This window comes from Carassius gibelio, chromosome B2 (genome assembly GCF_023724105.1).
Source record: "Carassius gibelio isolate Cgi1373 ecotype wild population from Czech Republic chromosome B2, carGib1.2-hapl.c, whole genome shotgun sequence".
Lineage (NCBI taxonomy): Eukaryota > Metazoa > Chordata > Actinopteri > Cypriniformes > Cyprinidae > Carassius > Carassius gibelio.
Genome location: NC_068397.1, coordinates 11365744 through 11388168, shown reverse-complemented (window position 1 = coordinate 11388168; position 22425 = coordinate 11365744). Strand labels below are relative to the sequence as shown.

The 22425-nt window shown below is 35.0% G+C and overlaps 1 long non-coding RNA gene across 1 annotated transcript in view; it reads right to left on the bottom strand.

The window, feature by feature from the left end:
- The window catches only part of LOC127950627 (uncharacterized), a 36843-nt gene extending 16027 nt beyond the window's left edge, over nucleotides 1-20816 (bottom strand). Inside the window, exon 1 of the long non-coding RNA XR_008152500.1 lies at nucleotides 20112-20816. This is a non-coding gene — a long non-coding RNA (uncharacterized LOC127950627). The remainder of the gene's footprint in view (nucleotides 1-20111) is intronic.
- Nucleotides 20817-22425: the final 1609 nt, after the last annotated feature.

Genomic DNA, 22425 nt, shown 5'->3' with positions numbered 1-22425 from the left:
ACTTAGATTTAATTCACACTGACAAGCTAAACCAACATATCTGATTATTACCGGTTCAGGGCTCATGGATAAATTATTTCTGGCCAGAGATATGTGAGCAATAGGAGAGATGAATCACCGCTGTGACCACGAGCGTCTGGAGTAAAGAGCTCAGAAAAAACGAATTTATTCCTGTTTTAAAGCTTTTAAAAATAAATTATTACAGCGATATCACACAATCAACCAATTAGAACACACCAAGAGCTAAATTAAGATGTTTTTGAACTGTTTGTGTGAAAATGAAATATTTGTGGCTGCCTATCTGAAATCACCGCCTCCGATCAGCGCGTACAGTGTCCAGCTCAAAACAAACGAATTTATTCTTGTTTAAGAGCTTTTTTAAATAAAATATTACCACAAATGCACACAATAAACCCATTGTAACACAACAAGAGCTAAATGCAGGTGTTTGTGACCTGTTTAAGTGTGCAAGACTATTTGAAAGCGCGACTGGCAGAATAACATGTATCTCTGGAGCTGCAGGATTCTGGCTTTCGTCGTACGAACGAACACATCACGGACAAGATTATTTCAAAATACATAATAGCTTGGCGAATATAAACGAAAACAGCCACGTGAACATAAACTGGATCTAATGGATTTGAATATTAAAGTGACCACATTTACCACTTGTTTCTGTCTTCAATTTTAATCTATATAAAAAAGGAAACTCATTCGACTTGGCTGCTTTTTTAATGTGTGCGTATTTATTTATTTATCTTTTTATACATTTTGTATAATTTCATAGTTTGTGTATTACAATTATAAAAACAAAAATAAAATTAGCCACTCACATAGAAATAGCTTAGGCCTTAACCTTTTTCTGACAGTTTTAGGGATTTTTAAAAATCCTAAAAAAACCTTATTTGTGCTGCAAATAATAATTTCAAACTCATTTGATACTGACCTATGACATCCTGTGACATTATATTTATTTTAATTTACATAATCTCATGGATGTAACAGTAAATCTGTTCAGCTCACAGATCAATACTAAGCTGTAATGCAAGCAGAACTTTCACAAATGCTTATGAGTCATTTAAGGATTTGATAACACTGTAAAATAATGTCTAATTTGTTAACATTAGCAAATTCATTGATAACACTTTATAATAACTGCACTCATTATTAAATAGTCAGTTCATGCTTTATAAAGCCTTGTCCCAATATCAATAGTCAGTAGTAAGCAGTTTATAAATACAGCTATAAATAGCTTGTCCTTGGTTTATAAGCACATTTATTAAAAATGAGAGTAAGTTATCTTCCTATGAAAAATAAAAGATAAAAATAAACAAACAACAACACAGATTGATACAGAACTCAGAAATTTTATTGTGGATTTATGATAAAGCCTGCAAATGAATTCATACTCCTACTCATACTACTCCATACTCCTTTTTCAACATTATGCCTATATACTGAGATGTTAAATTGTGAATGGGTTTAGGATAGCTTAAATGGTGTTGCCATAGAGATTTATTAAAGTAACATAAAAAAATACAATAGTTATTTTACTATATCTTTACAATTTTTCATTCTAAATCTTCATAATTTTTTATATAAGTAGAAGTCCTCATTTGAAGGAAGCACAGTAAGTTTCATAGCTTTATCACTTTCAAGAGCCAGCATAAAATTTAAACTATCATAACTTATAAATCAAGCTTGCAATTCTTAGTACCTATAATGGCCACCAGAGGGAGCTATAGGATTACTTTTAAATAATTATTGTAGAAACGAGTATGATTTAAATCATTTATAGAAATCTTTCAAAAAAAAATGAATTGTATATATTTTACTGATAAAATGACCCTCACTTAATTAGAATAACAAGCTGAAGTATTTTGAACTGTATATTAAGAATAATTCTTTATAGGCTTTATGGACAGATAACGTTTTGAGTGACTCTTGAAGGTTCAGCACCACATCCTCTTTTACCACTGTTTAAAGAATTAATCTTACAGAATAGGTGTGAATGAATTTTGGATAGCTTGAATGGTTTTGCCGTGATGATTTTTTGAAATAATAGTAAAAAAGGAACCAGTAAATGTCTTTTTATTTTTTTAAAGTGCAGCTTCTAAACACTTAAAAAAAAAAATGTACACATAGAAGACCAGTCATTCTGAGGCATATTTCCTCAGAATGACTGGTCTCATGACCATAGTTTCATGACTATACAACACTGTATGGATGATAGAAAATTAAAAAAAACTATCATACATCTGATGTCACTCAGTCACACTGTCACTGTGGGTAATGTGTGTGTGTGTGTGTGTGTGTGTGTTAAGTGAATTAGGTGTGAAACTATCAGGGTGCATTTAGTCTCCAGCGCCAACATTTTACAGAACTGCCACTTTCCTGGAGTCTCCAGAATTACTCGGTGTCAGGCTCTGAGAGACTTAAGATTCCAAAAAATGATTTAATTAGAATACCATGAAGTATTGTGAAATACTATATATTAAGTCTTTATATATAGGCTTTATGAACAGATTAGAGTGACTCGTGAAGGACCAGCACCACCTCCTCTTGTTCGATGGTTTGAGGAATATATCTTCCAGAATCCAGGATTAAGATTTAGGAGCTCATTTTTATTCCACCTCCTTTCCTGAAAAGTCTGTCTTGCAGAATTGACTAAAAATTAATCTTCACATTAATTACTAATTATTTTGCAATTCTTTTTGTCAGTTCTTCTTGACCTGCTTTTTTCTTCTTCTTTTCTGACCTCATGACCCAGTCAGTATTTTTTGTACAATGGTCAAGTCTTAACTTATCCATTTCTGTATTGCATTTGTGTTTGATATTTCTCATGGGTATTTCATAATTTTCGACCTTACAGTTTGAGTTAAAAGTCTATTTTAGCGCATTTCATCTGTAAAAGAAAACATGCCTAATAATTCTGCACACATGAATATAAGGAGTTTTTCTCTTCCAGCTTTCCTGGACTATTGTATAGCACTCATAAATGATTAAATAAAAAATAATGGTAGTTATTAAGATTTATATGGTTAGGAATTGGTAAAATGTGCTTGGAAAAAAATCACAATAAAACAATGTTTTAATGTTTAAGTTTGGAATATTAACTGACGTGAATGAATGCTATATAAATATTGTTCATGTTAACATAATGTTTATGAATGGAATCTTATTGTAAAGTGTTACTAAAGTTATACATATATATTGTTCTGTGAATGTGATTTTAAAGTCTAGATGATTCGGATTAACCCTTTAACTGCCATATCCTTTAAAACCTCACTGCCAGAGGGATATTGTGAATGCATGTGCCCGCTGGGCACAGTTTACCTGATGCCACCGGGGTGGCGATGGCACTGGTGGCTTGAGCCCGCCATCGCTGCTTGCAGCTATATTTTTTTATTATTATTATTATTTTTTTTTTCCAACGTTACGGGGGCTTTTGGGGTCCTTAACATGCTCGAAAACTCTTGAAAATTGGCACACACCTTGGAACCTGCGGCCATTAGGGCTGGGCAGAGACCGATACATGGGCGTGGCACAGGGGCTCTACAGCGCCCCCTGGAATACTGAGGGCCATATATCATACATACTTGCACGTAGACACACGAAACTCGGTACACATGTAGATCTCATCAAACCAAACAACTTTCGTACTGCATGTCATAGGCTCCGCCAAACAGGAAGTTGGTTATTTAGGGTTTAGTATTCATATTTTTCGTCAAGGTTGTGGGGGCTTTTGGGGTCCTTAACATACTCAAAAACTCTTGAAAATTTGCGCACAGTTTGGAATCTGTGGCCTTTAGGAGCCTGCAGAGGCTGGGACCCGGGCGTGGCACAGGGGCTCTACGGCGCCACCTGGATCACAGTCAGAAATGTTGATGTATAGCTCACACATACTCACACATATGCATATGAAACTCAGTACACATACAGATCTCATCGTGCCGAACAACTTTCGTATTGCATGTCATAGGCTCCGCCCAACAGGAAGTCAGCTATTTAGAGTTATGTAAAAAGCGCATGCTCTGGAATTTGAAATACTTGTCATAGGTTTTTTTGCCGAATGCCACCAAATTCGGTCAACATGATCTCAAGACATTGGGGATGAAAAATTGCCAGGGGATTTTTGATATTTCGAACGGTTTGCTCGTGGCGAGGTGTTGAAATTATGGCGAGAAATGAGAAACAGGAAGTGTCTAATACCATCCACATACATTTCCTGATTTTAATCAAACTTCATCAGATTATTCTTTGTATGATGTCGATCGCATATATGTGACTATTAGGAGTCAAAGTTATAGCGCCACCAACTGGCAGCAGGAAGTGTGTCATTTTCAAAATGCTTTGAATTCAGCATCTTATTATTACTCAATTTGCTTCAAACTTCATCAGAATAATGTTAAAACACAGCCGATATAAATCTGCTGGGGGGATATTGATATCTAAAAATATTGTTGCCGTGGCAACATGTTAAACTGGAATACTTCTCAGGTGATTTTGAGGCATATAACATGCTTAGAATTTCATCAAACTCAGAACACATATCAGTATTTGTGATAACTAGACACTGGCAAAAGTTCATAAGAGGGCGTGGAAGAGGCAAAAGTGGGGGGGTTAGAATAAATTAATTCATACTCCTCCTCATACTACTCCATACTCCCTTTTCAACATGATGCCAATATACTGAGATGTTAAATTGTGAATGGGTTTAGGATAGCTTAAATGGTGTTGCCATAGAGATTTATTAAAGTAACATAAAAAAATACAATAGTTATTTTACTATATCTTTAAATTTTTTCATTCTAACTCTTCATAATTTTTCATATAAGTAGAAGTCCTCATTTGAAGGAAGCACAGTAAGTTTCATAGCTTTATCATTTTCAAGAGCCAGCATAAAATTAAAACTATCATAACTTATAAATCAAGCTTGCAATTCTTAGTACCAATAATGGCCACCAGATGGAGATATAGGATTACTTTTAAATAATTATTGTAGAAACGAGTATGATTTAAATCATTTATAGAAATCTTTCAAATAAAATAATATGTATTTTAGGAATTTTACTGATAAAAATGACCTTCACTTAATTAGAATAACAAGCTGAAGTATTGTGAACTGTATATTAAGAATAATTCTTTATAGGCTTTATGGACAGATACGTTTTGAGTGACTCTTGAAGGTTCAGCACCACATCCTCTTTTACCACTGTTTAAATAATTTATCTTACAGAACAGGTGCGAATGAATTTTGGATAGCTTGAATGGTTTTGTCGTGGTGATTTTTTGAAATAATAGTAAAAAAGGAACCAGTAAATGTCTTTTTATTTTTTTAAAGTGCAGCTTCTAAACACTTCAAAAAAAAAAAAAATGTACACATAGAAGACCAGTCATTCTGAGGCATATTTCCTCAGAATGACAGGTCTCATGACAATAGTTTCATGACTATACAACACTATATGGATGATAGAAAATTAAAAAACTATCATACATCTGATGTCACTCAGTCCCACTGTCACTGTGGGTAATGTGTGTGTGTGTGTGTATGTGTGTGTGTTAAGTGAATTAGGTGTGAAACTATCAGGGAGCATTTAGTCTCCAGCGCCAACATTTTACAGAACTGCCACTTTCCTGGAGTCTCCAGAATTACTCGGTGTCAGGCTCTCAGAGACTTAAGATTCCAAAAAATGATTTAATTCGAATACCATGAAGTATTGTGAAATACTATATATTAAGGCTTTATATATAGGCTTTATGAACAGATTAGAGTGACTCGTGAAGGACCAGCACCACCTCCTCTTGTCCGATAGTTTGAGGAATATATCTTCCAGAATCCAGGATTAAGATTTAGGAGCTCATTTTTATTCCACCTCCTTTCCTGAAAGTCTGTCTTGCAGAATTGACTAAAAATTAATCTTCACATTAATTCCTAATTATTTTGCAATTCTTTTTGTCAGTTCTTCTTGACCTGTTTTTCTCTTCCAGCTTTCCTGGACTATTGTATAGCACTCATAAATGGTTAAATAAAAAATAATGGTAGTTATTAAGATTGATATGGTTTGGAATTGGTAAAATGTGCTTGGAAAAAAATCACAATAAAACAATGTTTTAATGTTTAAGTTTGGAATATTAACTGACATGAATGAATGCTATATAAATATTGTTCATGTTAACATAATGTTTATAAATGGAATCTTATTGTAAAGTGTTACTAAAGTTATATATATATATATATATATATATATATATATATTGTTCTTTGAATGTGATTTTAAAGTCTAGATGATTCGGATTAACCCTTTAACTGCCATATCCTTTAAAACCTCACTGCCAGAGGGATATTGTGAATGCATGTGCCCGCTGGGCACAGTTTACCTGATGCCACCGGGGTGGCGATGGCATTGGTGGCTTGAGCCCGCCATCGCTGCTTGCAGCTATATTTAGGGCTCAAGCCCAAAGGGCGAGAGGCCTATTGTTTTCCTTAGGATTATTTTTTATTATTATTATTATTTATTTTTTTTTTTTTTTCCAACGTCTCGGGGGCTTTTGGGGCCCTTAACGTGCTTAAAAAGTCTTGAAAATTGGCACACAGATTGGAACCTGCGGCCATTAGGGCCGGGCAGAGACTGATACACGGGCGTGGCACAGGGGCTCTACAGCGCCCCCTGGAATATGGAGGGCCATATATCATACACTCTTGCTCGTAGACGTATGAAACTCGGTACACATATAAATCTCATCAATCCAAACAACTTTTGTATTGCATATCATAGGCTCCGCCCAACAGGAAGTTGGCTATTTAGGGTTTAGTATTCAAATTTTTCGTCAAAGTTGTGGGTGCTTTTGGGGTCCTTAACATACTCAAAAACTCTTGAAAATTTGCGCACACTTTGGAATCTGTGGCCTTTAGGAGCCTGCAGAGGCTGGGACCCGGGCGTGGCACAGGGGCTCTACGGCGCCACCTGGAACACAGTCAGAAATGTTGATGTATAGCTCACACATACTTGCACATATTCATAAGAAACTCAGTACACATATAGATCTCATTGTGCCGAAAAACTTGCGTATTGCATGTCATAGGCTCCACCCAACAGGAAGTCAGCTATTTAGAGTTATGTAAAAAGCGCATGCTCTGGAATTTGAAATACTTGTCATAGGTTTTTTTCTCGATTGCCGCCAAACTCGGTCAACATGATCTCAAGACACTGGGGATGAAAAATTGATTTTTGATATCTCAAACGGTTTGCTCGTGGCGAGGCGTTGAAATTATGGCGAGAAATGAGAAACAGGAAGTGTCTAATATCGTCCACATACATTTCCTGATTTTAATCAAACTTCATCAGATTATTCGTTGTATGATGTCGATCGCATATATGTGACTATTAGGAGTCAAAGTTATAGCGCCAGCAACTGGCAGAAGGAAGTGTGTCATTTTCAAAATGATTTGAATTCAGCATCTTATTATTACTCGATTTGCTTCAAACTTCATCAGAATAATGTTAAAACACAGCCGATATAAATCTGCTAGGGGGATATTGATATCTAAAAATATTGTTGCCGTGGCAACATGTCAAACTTGAATACTTCTCAAGTGATTTTAAGGCATATAACATGCTTAGAATTTCATCAAACTCAGAACACATATCAGTATTTATGATAACTAGACACTGGCAAAAGTTCATAAGAGGGCGTGGAAGAGGCACTCTATAGCGCCACCTTTTGTCAAAAGTGGGGGGTTAGTTTTAGTTACAGACACCAAACTCGGTACAAAAATTGTTCTTATCAAGACGGACAACTTTCTAATTCACAGTCATCAGCTACGATCAACAGGAAGTCAGCTATTTTGATTTGAATGTGGATTTTTTTTTACATTTAGCTGTGAATTAATGCATACTGCTCAGAGGAGAGTAACACTATACACACCAAACTTTGTCTACATGATGCCAAAACATTTTAAACAACTTAAATTGCCAAAGGATTTTGGATAGCTTGAACGGTTTTGTCATGGTGATTTTTTTAAATGACAGTAAAAATGAAATTATTAATTGTCCTGCATTTTTAAATTCCAAACACTTCAAAACCTTTTTTCATACAGAAAAAAAGTCATTCTGAATAAATATGGATAGTTTCACGACTTTACAACACTGTATGGATAACAGAAAATTAAAAAACTGTCAGACATCTCATCTCACTCTGTCCATCTGTTTGAGTATTATGTGCTGAGACTTACATTGTCTGAGAGAAAATGCGCCCCTACAGGTGCAATTCCTGAAAGGGAAATTCGACTGAAAGGGAGGAGACTCTCTTTTAGTTTCATTTTTAAATCGGTTAAAATACAAATAAATACTTAGATTTAATTCACACTGACAAGCTAAACCAACATATATGATTATTACCAGGTCAGGGCTCATTAATAATTGATGTGTGGTCAGTGATACGTGAGAAACACGAGAGATGAATCACTGCTCTGAGCAAGAGCGTGTGGAATGATGAGCTCAGAAAAAAACGAGTTTATTCTTGTTTTATAGCTTTTAAAATTAAAATATTAAAGCGATATTACACAATTCACCAATTAGAACACACCAGGAGCTAAATTCAGATGTTTTTGAACTGTTTGTGTGAAAATGAAATATTCGCGGCTGCCTATCTGAAATCACTGCCTCCGATCAGCGCGCACAGTGTCACAAGTTCAAAACAAACGAATTTATTCTTGTTTAAGAGCTTTTTCAAATAAAATATTGTCATAAATGCACACAATACACCCATTATAACACAACACGAGCTAAATGCAGGTGTTTGTGACCCGTTTAAGTGTGCAAGACTATTTGAAAGCGCGACTGGCAGAATAACATATATCTCTCGAGCTGCAGGATTCTGCCTTTCGTCGTAAGAACGAACACATCACGGACAAGATTATTTCAAAATACATAATAGCTTGGCGAATATAAACGAAAACAGCCACGTAGACATAAACTGTTGAGTATTAAATCTGAAGTGGATCTACTGGATTTGAATATTAAGTGACCGCATATACCAGCTGCTTCTGTCTTCAATTTTAATCTACATATAAAAAAGGAAACTCATTCATCTTGGCTGCTTTTTTAATGTGTGTACGTATTTATTTATTATTTTGCTCTAACAAGAATTAATCTATATTTAATTAAATCAATTACATTTTATTTTACATTTGATTTGTCCATTTCTGCATCTAAACGCCTAAAAACCTAAAACATGCTCTATTATACTATTGTTAGCAATTTCTTTATCGTCCAATTTATCTGGTGTACACACTTTTATTTTCATAATAAACTTGTTTCTTAGACTATACACAGTTACAGTGGTCTATAATAAATATTAACAGGTTTTATTCAAGCTGTTTAGAATGATTGCAGTAGGCTAATTTGTTTTTATGTAAATCCCAAAAAATAAATTAAATAAATAAAAAACATTGGAAAACAATAACTGTTGTACTTTTTTATACATTTTGTATAATTTCATAGTTTATGCATTATAGTTATAAAAACAAATAAATTTAGCCACTCACATAGAAATCTTAGGCCTTATCCTTTTCTGACAGTTTTAGGTTTTTTTTAAAAATCCTAAAAAACCTTATTTGTGCTGCAAATAATAATTTCAAACTCATTTGATACTGACCTCTGACATCCTGTGACATGATATTTATTTGAATTTACATAATCTCATGGATGTAACAGTAAATCTGTTCAGCTCACAGATCAAGACTAAGCTGTAATGCAAGCAGAACTTTCACAAATGCTTGTAGGTCAATAAAATCATTACAAAACACTTACAAATCATTTAAGGATTTGATAACACTGTAAAATAATGTCTAATTTGTTAAGATTAGCAAATGCATTAATAACACTTTATAATAACTGCACTCATTAGTAAATAGTCAGTTCATGCTTTATAAAGCCTTGTCCCAATATTAATAGTCATTAGTAAGCAGTTTATAAATACAGCTATAAATAGCTTGTTCTTGGTTTTATAAGCACATTTATTAAAAAGGAGAGTAAAGGGTCAGTTATCTTCCTATGAAAAATAAAAAAATTAAAATAAACAAACAACAACACAGATTGATACAGAACTAAGAAATGTTATTGTGGATTTATGATAAACTCAGCCTGTAAATGAATTCATACTCCTCCTCATACTACTCCATACTCCTTTTTCAACATGATGCCAATATACTGAGATGTTAAAATGTGAATGGGTTTAGGATAGCTTAAATGGTGTTGCCATAGAGATTTATTAAAGTAACATAAAAAATACAATAGTTATTTTACTATATCTTTAAAGTTTTTCATGCTAACTCTTCATAATTTTTTATATAAGTAGAAGTCCTCATTTGAAGGAAGCACAGTAAGTTTCATAGCTTTATCATTTTCAAGAGCCAGCATAAAATTAAAACTATCATAACTTATAAATCAAGCTTGCAATTCTTAGTACCTATAATGGCCACCAGAGGGAGCTATAGGATTACTTTTAAATAATTATTGTAGAAACAAGTATGATTTAAATAATTTATAGAAATCTTTCAAATAAAATAATATGTATTTTAGGAATTTTACTGATAAAATGACCCTCACTTAATTAGAATAACAAGCTGAAGTATTGTGAACAGTATATTAAGAATAATTCTTAATAGGCTTTATGGACAGATACGTTTTAAGTGACTCTTGAAGGTTCAGCACCACATCCTCTTTTACCACTGTTTAAAGAATTAATCTTACAGAACAGGTGTGAATGAATTTTGGATAGCTTGAATGGTTTTGTCGTGGTGATTTTTTGAAATAATAGTAAAAAAGGAACCAGTAAAAAAAAGTGCAGCTTCTAAACACTTCAAAAAAATGTACACATAGAAGACAAGTCATTCTGAGGAAATATGCATAGTTTCATGACTATACAACATTATATGGATGACAGAAAATTAAAAAACATACATCTGATGTCACTCTGTCCCTCTGTCACTGTGTGTGTGTGTTTTAAGTGAATTAGGTGTGAAACTATCAGTGAGCATTTAGTCTCCAGCGCCAACATTTTACAGAACTGCCACTTTCCTGGAGTCTCAGAATTACAATGTGTCAGGTTCTGAGAGATCTAAGATTCCAAAAAAATATTTAATTAGAATACCATGAAGTATTGTGAAATACTATATATTAAGACTTTATATATAGGCTTAATGAACAGATTAGACTGACTCGTGAAGGAACAGCACCACCTCCTCTTGTTTGATGGTTTGAGGAATATATCTTCCAGAATCCGGGATTAAGATTTAGGAGCTCATTTTTATTCCACCTCCTTTACTGAAAGTCTGTCTTGCAGAATTGACTAAAAATTAATCTTCACATTAATTCCTAATTCTTTTGCAATTCTTTTGTCAGTTCTTCTTGACCTGTTTTTCTCTTCCAGCTTTCCTGGACTATTGTATAGCACTCATAAATGATTAAATAAAAAATAATGGTAGTTATTAAGATTGATATGGTTTGGAATTGGTAAAATGTGCTTGGAAAAAAATCACAATAAAACAATGTTTTAATGTTTAAGTTTGGAATATTAACTGACATGAATGAATGCTATATAAATATTGTTCATGTTAACATAATGTTTATAAATGAAATCTTATTGTAAAGTGTTACTAAAGTTATATATATATATATATATATATATATATATATATATTGTTCTGTGAATGTGATTTTAAAGTCTAGATGATTCGGATTAACCCTTTAACTGCCATATCAAGTTCAAGTTCAAGTTCAAGTTCAATTTATTTGTATAGCGCATTTACAACAGCCTCCTGGCTGACCAAAGTGCTTTAACATAAGAGCAAGAATTTTACACATACATAAAAATAGACCAGACAAAAAATTTAAAACCACCCATTTCAAAATGTAGCATAACACAGTAGTCAGTACACTAAGGAAAATAAAAAAGTTTTTAGCAAAGATTTAAAAATAGACAAGGAAGGGGCCAGTCTGATCTCTAAAGGCAGGGTATTCCAGAGTCGTGGCCCAGCCACTGCAAATGCACGCTCCCCTCTACGCTCCCCTCTATCCTTTAAAACCTCACTGCCAGAGGGATATTGTGAATGCATGTCCCCGCTGGGCACAGTTTACCTGATGCCACCGGGGTGGTGATGGCATTGGTGGCTTGAGCCCGCCATCGCTGCTTGCAGCTATATTTAGGGCTCAAGCCCGAAGGGGCGAAGAGCCCTATTGTTCTTCTAAGGATTATTCTTCTTCTTATTATTATTTTTTTTATTTTTTATTAAACCTTCCGGGGGTTTTTGGAGGCCTTAACATGCTCAAAAACTCTTGAAAATTGGCACACACATTGGAATCTGCGGCCATCAGGACGCCACAGAGACTGGGACCCGGGCGTGGCACAGGGACTCTACAGCGCCCCCTGGAACACAGTCAGAAATCTTGAACCATAGCTCACACACACTTTCATGTATTTATATGAAACTCAGTACACTTATAGATCTCATTGAGCCGAGCAACTTTCGCACTCTATGTCATAGGCTCCGCCCAACAGGAAGTCAGCTATTTAGGGCTGTTTATAAAAAGCATGCTCTGGAATTTGATATACTTGTCATAGGTCTTTTACTTGATTGCCACCAAACTCGGTCAACATGATCTCAAGACATTGGGGATGGAAAATTGCGAGGGGATTTTTGATATCTCGAACGGTTTGCCCGTGGCGAGGCGTTGAAATTATGGCGAGAAATGAGAAACAGGAAATGTCTAATAACATCCACATACATTTCCTGAATTTGATCAAACTTCATTGGTTTGTTCGTTGTATGATACTGATCGTATATATGTGACTATTAAGAGTCAACATTATAGCGCCACCAACTGGCAGCAGGAAGTGTGCCATTTTCCAAATGCTTTGAATTCAGCATCTTATTTTTACTCTATTTACTTAAAACTTCATCAGAATAATGACAAAACACGGCCGATGTAAATCTGTTGTGGGGATATTGATATCTGATATAGTGTTGCCATGGCAACGTGTCAAACTTGAATGTTCTGTTATGGTGAGTTTGAGGCAGACAACAAGCTCAGATTTACATAAAACTCAAAACACATATCAGTATTAGTGATAGCTAGACAATGGCAAAAGCTTTTAAAAGGGCGTGAAGGAGGCACTCTATAGCGCCACCTTTTGTCAAAAGTGGGGGGGTTAGTTTTAGCTACAGACACCAAACTTGGTACATAAATTGTTCTTTTCAAGACGGACAACTTTCTAATTCACAGTCATCAGCTACGACCAACAGGAAGTCGGCTATTTTGATTTGAATATTTAAATTGAGCTCTGATTTAATGCATACTCCTCACAGGGGAAGTACACTATACACACCAAACTTTGTCTACATGAAGAAAAACCATTGAGGAACTTAAATTGCGAACGGATTTTGGTTAGCTTGAACGGTTTTGTCGTGGTGAATTTTTGAAATGACAGTAAAAAGGGAAACATTAATTGTCTTGTATGTTTAAATTGCAGCTTCCAAACACTTCAAAGCATTTTTTTATACAAAGATCAAATCATTCTGAGGAAATATGCATAGTTTCACGACTTTACAACACTGTATGGATAAAAGAAAATTAAAAAACTGTCAGACTTCTCAACTGACATGATCTCACTCTGGCCACCCTGTCTGTGTGAGGGAAGGGAGGGGGAGAGGGAGGGGGAGTGTGAGGGGGTTGGTGACTGTGACAGTGTGTGTGGACTGTAGGGAGGGGCTGTCTGGCAGAGAGAGAGACAGAGAGACCTAATCATCCCTTTAATAATCAGGAAAAAAAAAATCTGTATTTTAAATTGTTATTGTTTTTGTTGTTGCTAATGGTGGTGTTTTTTCCTTTCATTACAGGTTAAGAAATCTCTTAGGCCTTATCCTTTTCTGACAGTTTTAGGGATTTAAAAACATCCTAAGAACCCTAATTTGTGCTGCAAATAATAATTTCAAACTCATTTGATACTGACCTATGACAACCTGTGACGTGACATGACATTTATTAATCTCATGGATGTAACAGTAAAACTCTTCAACTGACAGATAAAGCTGCAATGCAAGCAAAACTATTTCACAAATGCTTATAGGTCATTAAAATCATTACAAAACACTAATACATTATTTAAGGATTTGGTAACACTGTAAAATAATGTCTAATTTGTTAACATTATGCAGTATAACATAGTATGCAGTCTTCGTAGGGCACCAACTCCCAGAGGGGGCACCATCCCAGTTGCTCAAAAAAAAAAAAAAAAAAAAAAAAACATGCGTCATTCTCCCATCCGCGCTCGCGACCGCTCACACCTCATGTTTGCGGCTGAATGTTCGTAATTGATGGATGGACATCTATGCCTGGGTATAGGACATCAGCAATCCGGCACAGAGAAAAGAAAACTAAAGAAAATAAAACAGGCATAAAGTTGTCTTGACATTGGACTTTCTAGAGTCTCAAATTTAGGGCCGGTCTCTAAAGTTACATGTGATATTGTTATACACTTTTCTAACGTCAGTAGCATTTGAAGAGAATGACTTACAGTCATAAAAACAACTGTAATTGTTCATCTAGGTGACAGCTATAATGCACAATTAAATTGAATGTTTGATATTTATTACAACAAACTGTAAGTCATATGTAAATTATGCAACTTTTTCACATGGGCTCAAATGCAAATTTGAAGCTCAATAGCATTTGAGAAGAAAGACTTGCAGTCACAAAGCAATTGTAATGTGTTCATATAGGTGTCAGCTACAATGCACACCTTATACATTTTTTATAAATATTAAAATAAAGTGTTACTAAAGTTATATATATTGTTCTGTGTATGTGATTTCAAAGTCTAGATTGGTCGGATTAACCCTTTAACTGCCGCATCCCTTAAAACTGATTGTCAGAGGGTTACTGTAAATGCTTATGCCCGCTGGGCACAGTTATCCTGATGCCACCGGGGTGGCGTTGCACTGATGGCTTGAGCCCGACATCGCTGCTTGCAGCTATATTTAGGGCTCAAGCCTGGAGGGCGAGAGCCCTATTGTTTTCCTTAGGATTATTTGTTATTATTATTATTATTATTATTATTTATTATTATTATTTTTCTTCAAGGTTTCGGGGGCTTTTGGGGCCCTTAACATGCTTAAAAAGTCTTGAAAATTGGCACACACATTGGAACCTGCGGCCATTAGGGCCGGGCAGAGACTGATACACGGGCGTGGCACAGGGGCTCTACAGCGCCCCCTGGAATATGGAGGGCCATATATCATACATACTTGCACATAGACATACGAAACTCGGTACACATATAGAACTCATCAATACAAACAACTTTCGTATTGCATATCATAGGCTCCGCCCAACAGGAAGTTGGCTATTTGGGGTTTATTATTCATATTTGTCGTCAAAGTTGTGGGGGCTTTTGGGGTCCTTAACATACTCAAAAACTCTTGAAAATTTGCGCACGCTTTGGAATCTGTGGCCTGAAGGAGCCTGCAGAGGCTGAGACCTGGGCGTGGCACAGGGGCTCTACGGCGCCCCCTGGATCACAGTTATAAATGTTGATGTATAGCTCACACATACTTGCACGTATTAATATGAAACTCAGTACACATATAGATCTCATCGTGCCGAACAACTTTCGTATTGCATATCATAGGCTCCGCCCAACAGGAAGTCAGCTATTTAGAGTTATGTAAAAAGCGCATGCTCTGGAATTTGAAATACTTGTCATAGGTTTTTTACTCGATTGCCGCCAAACTCGGTCAACATGATCTCAAGACATTGGGGATGAAAAATTGCCAGGGGATTTTTGATATCTCAAACGGTTTGCTCGTGGCGAGGCTTTGAAATTATGGCGAGAAATGAGAAACAGGAAGTGTCTAATACCATCCACATACATTTCCTAATTTTAATCAAACTTCATCAGATTATTCATTGTATGATGTCGATCGCATATATGTGACTATTAGGAGTCAAAGTTATAGCGCCACCAAGTGGCAGCAGGAAGTGTGTCATTTTCAAAATGCTTTGAATTCAGCATCTTATTTTTACTCGATTTGCTTCAAACTTCATCAGAATAATGTTAAAACACAGCCGATATAAATCTGCTGGGGGGATATTGATATCTAAAAATATTGTTGCCGTGGCAACATGTCAAACTGGAATACTTCTCAGGTGATTTTGAGGCATATAACATGCTTAGAATTTCATCAAACTCAGAACACATATCAGTATTAGTGACAGCTAGACACTGGCAAAATTTCATAAGAGGGCGTGGAAGAGGCACTCTATAGCGCCACCTTTTGTCAAAAGTGGGGGGGTTAGTTTTAGCTACAGACACCAAACTCAGTACAAAAATTGTTCTTATCAAGACGGACAACTTTCTAATTCACAGTCATCAGCTACGACCAACAGGAAGTCGGCTATTTTGATTTGAATGTGGATTGTTTTTTACATTTAGCTGTGAATTAATGCATACTGCTCAGAGGAGAGTAACACTATACACACCAAACTTGGTGTACATGTTGAAAAAACATTGAGGAACTTAAATTGTGAATGGGTTTTGGATAGCTTGGATGGTTTTGTCGTGGGGATTTTTTAAAATGACAATAAAGATGGAATTATTAATTTTCCTGCATTTTTAAATTCCAAACACTTCAAAACCTTTTTTCATAAAGAAAAAAAGTTATTCTGAGTAAATATGCATAGTTTCATGACTTTACAACACTGTATGGATAACAGAAAATTAAAAAACTGTCAGACATCTCATATCACTCTGTCCCTCTGTTTGAGTGTGTGTGCTTAGACTTCCATTGTCTGAGAGAAATAGCGCCCCTACAGGTGCAATTACCGGAATAAAAAAGGGAGGAGACTGTCTTTTGGTTTCGATTTTAAATCGGTTAAAATACAAATAAATACTTGGATTTAATTCACACTGACAAGCTAAACCAACATATATGATTATTATAAGGTCAGGGCTCATTAATAATTGATGTGTGGTCAGTGATACGTGAGAAACACGAGAGATGAATCACCGCTCTGAGCAGGAGCGTGTGGAATGATGAGCTCAGAAAAAAACGAGTTTATTCTTGTTTTATAGCTATTAAAAATAAAGTATTGCAGCGATATCACACAATTCACCAATTAGAGCACACCAAGAGCTAAATTAAGATGTTTTTGAACTGTTTGTGTGAAAATGAAATATTCGCGGCTGCCTATATGAAATCACTGCCTCCGATCAGCGCGCACAGTGTCACAAGTTCAAAACAAACGAATTTATTCTTGTTTAAGAGCTTTTCAAAATAAATTATTGCCATAAATGCACACAATACATCCATTATAACACTACACGAGCTAAATGCAGGTGTTTGTGACCCGTTTAAGTGCGCAAGACTATTTGAAAGCGCTACTGGCAGAATAACATTTCTCTCTCGAGCTGCAGGATTCTGCCTTTCGTCGTAAGAACGAAGACATCACGGACAAGATTATTTCAAAATACATAATAGCTTGGCTAATATAAACGAAAACAGCCACGTGAACATAAACTGTTGAGAAATAAATCTGAAGTGGATCTATTGGATTTTAATATTAAGTGACCGCATATACCAGCTGCTTCTGTCTTCAATTTTAATCTATATAAAAAATTAAACTCATTCATCTTGGCTGCTTTTTTAATGTGTGTACGTATTTATTTATTATTTTGCTCTAACAAGACTTAATCTATATTTAATTAAATCAATTACATTTGATTTTACATTTGATTTGTCCATTTCTGCATCTAAACGCCTAAAAACCTAAAACATGCTCTATTATACTATTGTTAGCAATTTCTTTATCGTCCAATTTATCTGGTGTACACACTTTATTTTCATAATAAACTCGTTTGTTAGATTATACACAGTTATAGTGGTCTATAATAAATATTAACAGGTTTTATTCAAGCTGTTTAGAATGATTGCCATAGGCTAATTTTTTAAAATGTAAATCCCAAAAAAAAAAAAAAAAAATGTAAATAAATAAAAAACATTGGAAAAGAATAACTTGTACTTTTTTATACATTTTGTATAGTTTCATAGTTTATGCATTATAGTTATAAAAACAAACAAATTTAGCCACTCACATAGAAATCTTAGGCCTTATCCTTTTCTGACAGTTTTAGGGATTTTTAAAAATCCTAAAAAACCTTATTTGTGCTGCAAATAATAATTTCAAACTAATTTGATACTGACCTCTGACATCCTGTGACATGATATTTATTTGAATTTACATAATCTCATGGATGTAACAGTAAATCTGTTCAGCTCACAGATCAAGACTAAGCTGTAATGTAAGCAGAACTTTCACAAATGCTTTTAGGTCAATAAAATCATTACAAAACACTTACAAATCATTTAAGGGATTTGATAACACTGTAAAATAATGTCTAATTTGTTAACATTAGCAAATGCATTGATAACACTTTATAATAACTGCACTCATTAGTAAATAGTCAGTTCATGCTTCATAAAACCTTGTCCCAATATTAATAGTCAGTAGTAAGCAGTTTATAAATACAGCTATAAATAGCTCATTTATTAAAAAGGAGAGTAAAGGGTCAGTTATCTTCCTATGAAAAATAAAAAAATAAAAATAAACAAACAACAACACTGATTGATACAGAACTCAGAAATGTTATTGTGGATTTATGATAAACTCAGCCTGTAAATGAATTCATTCTCCTCCAAGAAGACACAAGTAGTTCACACCGAACTTTTTTAACATGAAGCCATATACTGAAGATGTTAAATTGCGAATGGGTTTAGGATACCTTAAATGGTGTGGCCATAGAGATTTATTAAAGTAACATAAAAAAATACCATAGTTATTTTACTATATCTTTAAAATTTTTAATTCCAACTCTTCATAATTTTTTATATACCTAGAAGTCATCATTTGAAGGAAGCACAGTAAGTTTCATAGCTTTATCATTTTCAAGAGCCAGCATAAAATTAAAACTATCATAACATATAAATCAAGCTGGCAATTCTTAGTACCAATAATGGCCACCAGATGGAGCTATAGGATCACTTTTAAATAATTATTGTAGAAACAAGTATGATTTAAATCATTTATAGAAATCTTTCAAAGAAAAATAATATGAATTTTATGTATTTTACTGATAAAATGACCCTCACTTAATTAGAACAACATGCTGAAGTATTGTGAACTGTATATTAAGAATAATTCTTTATAGGCTTTATGGACAGATAAGTTTTGAGTGACTCTTGAAGGATCAGCACCACATCCTCTTTTACCACTGTTTAAAGAATGTATCTTACAGTACAGGTGCGGATGAATTTTGAATAGCTTGAATGGTTTTGTCGTGGTGATTTTTTGAAATAACAGTAAAAAAGTAACCAGTAAATGTCTTTTATTTTTTTAAGTGCAGCTTCTAAACACTTCAAAAAAATGTACACATAGAAGACAAGTCATTCTGAGGAAATATGCATAGTTTCATGACTATACAACACTATATGGATGATAGAAAATTAAAAAACTATCATACATCTGATGTCACTCTGTCCCTCTGTCACTGTGGGTAATGTGTGTGTGTGTGTGTGTGTGTGTGTGTGTATGTGTGTGTGTGTGTGTGTGTTAAGTGAATTAGGTGTGAAACTATCAGGGAGCATTTAGTCTCCAGCGCCAACATTTTACAGAACTGCCACTTTCCTGGAGTCTCAGAATTACTCGGTGTCAGGTTCTGAGAGATCTAAGATTCCAAAAAATGATTTGATTAGAATACCATGAAGTATTGTGAAATACTATATATTAAGACTTTATATATAGGCTTTATGAACAGATTAGAGTGACTCATGAAGGACCAGCACCACCTCCTCTTGTCCGATGGTTTGAGGAATATATCTTCCAGAATCCGGGATTAAGATTTAGGAGCTCATTTTTATTCCACCTCCTTTCCTGAAAGTCTGTCTTGCAGAATTGACTAAAAATTAATCTTCACATTAATTCCTAATTATTTTGCAATTATTTTTGTCAGTTCTTCTTGACCTGTTTTTTTTTTTCTTCTTCTTTTCTGACCTCATGACCCAGTCAGCATTTTTGTACAATGGTCAAGTCTTAACTTATCCATTTCTGTATTGCATTTGTGTTTGATATTTCTCATGGGTATTTCATAATTTTCGACTTTGAGTTAAAACAGTTTGAGTTAAAACTCTTTTTTAGCGCATTTCATCTGTAAAAGAAAACAGCCTAATAATTCTGCACATGAATATAAGGAGTTTTTCTCTTCCAGCTTTCCTGGAATATTGTATAGCACTCATAAATGATTAAATAAAAAATAATGGTAGTTATTAAGATTGATATGGTTTGGAATTGGTAAAATGTGCTTGGAAAAAAATCACAATAAAACAATGTTTTAATGTTTAAGTTTGGAATATTAACTGACATAAATTAATGCTATATAAATATTGTTCATGTTAACATAATGTTTATAAATGAAATCTTATTGTAAAGTGTTACTAAATATATATATATATGTTTGGGGAATATATATATATATATATTGTTCTGTGAATGTGATTTTAAAGTCTAGATGATTCGGATTAACCCTTTAACCGCCATATCCTTTAAAACGTCACTGCCAGAGGGATATTGTGAATGCATGTGCCCGCTGGGCACAGTTTACCTGATGCCACCGGGGTGGCGATGGCATTGGTGGCTTGAGCCCGCCATCGCTGCTTGCAGCTATATTTAGGGCTCAAGCCCGAAGGGGCGAAGAGCCCTATTGTTCTTCTAAGGATTATTCTTGTTATTATTATTTTTATTTTTTATTAAACCTTCCGGGGTGTTTTGGGGGCCTTAACATGCTCAAAAACTCTTGAAAATTGGCACACACATTGGAATCTGCGGCCATCAGGACGCCGCAGAGGCTGGGACCCGGGCGTGGCACAGGGGCTCTACAGCGCCCCCTGGAAGACAGTCAGAATTCTTGAACCATAGCTCACACACACTTGCATGTATTTATATCAAACTCGGTACACTTATAGATCTCATTGAGCCGAACAACTTTCACACTTTATGTCATAGGCTCCGCCCAACAGGAAGTCAGCTATTCAGGGCTGTTTAAAAAAAGCATGCTCTGGAATTTGAAATACTCCTCTGAGGTTTTCAACCCGTTCGCCACGAAACTCGGTGAACATGATCTCAAGACATTGAGGATGAAAAATTGCGAGGGGATTTTTGATATCTCGAACGGTTTGCCCGTGGCGAGGCATGGAACTTATGGCGAGAAATGAGAAACAGGAAATGTCTAATAACATCCACATACATTTCCTGAATTTGATCAAACTTCATGGGTTTGTTCGTTGTATGATACCGATGGTATATATGTGGCTATTAAGAGTCAACGTTATAGCGCCACCAACTGGCAGCAGGAAGTGTGTCATTTTCCAAATGCTTTGAATTCAGCATCTTATTTTTACTCGATTTACTTAAAACTTCATCAGAATAATGACAAAACACGGCCGATGTAAATCTGTTGTGGGGATATTGATATCTGATATAGTGTTGCCATGGCAACGTGTCAAACTTGAATGTTCTGTTATGGTGAGTTTGAGGCAGACAACAAGCTCAGATTTACATGAAACTCAAAACACATATCAGTATTAGTGATAGCTAGACAATGGCAAAAGCTTTTAAAAGGGCGTGAAGGAGGCACTCTATAGCGCCACCTTTTGTCAAAAGTGGGGGGGTTAGTTTTAGCTACAGACACCAAACTTGGTACATAAATTGTTCTTTTCAAGACGGACAACTTTCTAATTCACAGTCATCAGCTACGATCAACAGGAAGTCGGCTATTTTGATTTGAATGTGTATTTTTGAGATTTTACAGTTGTGAATTAATGAATACTCCTCACAGGGGAAGTACACTATACACACCAAACGTTGTCTACATGAAGAAAAAACATCGAGGAACTTAAATTGCGAACAGATTTTGGTTAGCTTGAACGGTTTTGTCGTGGTGATTTTTTGAAATGACAGTAAAAAGTGAAACATTAATCGTCTTGTATTTTTAAATTGCAGCTTCCAAACCTTTAAAAAACATTTTTAATTTAGAAAACCAGTGATTCTGAGGAAATATGCATAGTTTCATGACTTTACAGCACTGTATGATTAAAAGAAAATTAAAAAACTGTCAGACATCTGATCTCACTCTGTCACTCTGTGTGCTGACTCTGTGTGTGTGTGTGAGTGTGAGTGGGGGAGGGGTGTGAGCTGAGTGGCAGACAGACAGAGAGAGAGAGAGAGAGAGAGAGAGACTTAAACATCTCTTTAATCACCAGAAAAAAAACTGTATTTTAAATAGTTATTTTTTTGTTGTTGTTGCTAATTG